Genomic DNA, 1,657 nt, shown 5'->3' with positions numbered 1-1,657 from the left:
CCATGCTTTTATTCCAAAGGACATCTGGTAATGATGATAGTTAACAGACTTAATTGGCCGTAAGTACACATCGCAAATATCTTCTTTGTGGGTTGGTGGTTTGACTTTTTTTTTTAAGAGTCTATTTTTAATTACCAATTGTTCTCAACAAGATTACAATTTATAGAGCCCTATTGCAGAAATGGAAACTCAGAAGTGTTGAAGTGAAGTTTATTCCATAGTTCTGACACCTTTGAAGTCATGAGAGGAGCCTGTAGGACTGGTACATGTGGGGTGTAATAGTGTATACCAGCCTGCTTTGTTCTTGGCTTAGAACTTCCCTTTTTTCCCTTTTTTTTTTTTTTTAATAGCATTCTCCCTGCTCTCTGGTTAGCTATGTGGTCTAACGTTTTCCAGGAGGGAAAGGTATTAGAGATTCTCTTCTACTGGAAATAATGAGAAACAGTGAACTCCTGGAAAGAAGGAATGTTATCTAATAGAATCTGGACAGCTAGAAGGTGGGGATTATGTGGAAATGCCTCATGGAATTCACTGGAGACTTTTTAAACTCCTGCTGAAGGGTAAGTTTCTAGTTATGGGGGGAAGAACATAATGACTGCTATTCCCATTTTTAATCCATCAGTTAGAGCAGACCAATAAATTTGTGTAAGGGGAAAAAAGGTTTTGCTTTTCTTATGAGGAAGTAAACCCGGACCAGTCTATCCTCTCCTGTAGGATAACAGCCACCAGGATAGGAGTTACAGAAGCTAATAAAAGCCAAAAATAAGGATTTGATATGTTCACGGCTCTTTATAATGTGTGGGTGTTTGAGTTTTAGGAAAACTAACAAAAATTTTCTAAGGGGCAGTGCGGAGTATAACAGTAGTCCATTGCCCAGTTCTCTTTTTCCTTTGGGTACTTGCTTTACTTCCCGTTTGGGGTTAGCTGCAGCTTGTTGCTGATCTTACTGATTAAAAAAATACTCCTAGGTTCTCTGCAGTGATGCATGTGAATGCCAAATCTGACTATAACAGTAGTTAGATACACACATGCGCACACACACGTTTTCCTAGTGTTGTGTAACGACACTACTTAAAAGATTATTCTGACATTAATGTAATCTGTATTATCTGTCCAAAAATTAAAAACTATTTTCTTTGGCAGCATTCAAAGCACAGACCCTGCAATGAATGTATTGTGCACATAGGTGTTCACCTATATGGAATTCATTATATGATCAAAAAAAAAAAAGGAATTTTCTTCTCTAACATCCTGCCAAAGAAGTCTTTACCATGAAGAATAATGCTCCCATTGCAGACCAGGTGAAAGAGAAGAGGTGAAACCTTAGTGAAAATATCAAGGGCCTCCCAGAATTATACCTTTTGTATATATTTTCTTAGGGTTATTATAGACTTGTCTGTTGGGAGCTAATTGGGTGTGTTGATGGGACAACACGTGTGAGATGGTGCAGCGTTATCTACACCAAAAGAACTGTGAAGCCATAGCCTGGGGTAGAATGACAGGAATAGCTGGCTTGTGTACTAATGTGAGGAGGTAACTGTTGAATAGAGATGAGAGATAGCCAGCAGTTACATTGAACCTGCCGTGCACAAGAAGAAAACAGGTATTCCAAGAGCTGCCATCTTCAGCTAAAGCAAAAAGGCTTACTTCCCCCCCA

Source organism: Aptenodytes forsteri, unplaced genomic scaffold (assembly GCF_000699145.1).
Source record: "Aptenodytes forsteri isolate BGI_AS27 unplaced genomic scaffold, ASM69914v1 Scaffold11, whole genome shotgun sequence".
NCBI lineage: Eukaryota > Metazoa > Chordata > Aves > Sphenisciformes > Spheniscidae > Aptenodytes > Aptenodytes forsteri.
This window is presented reverse-complemented; position numbering follows the sequence as displayed.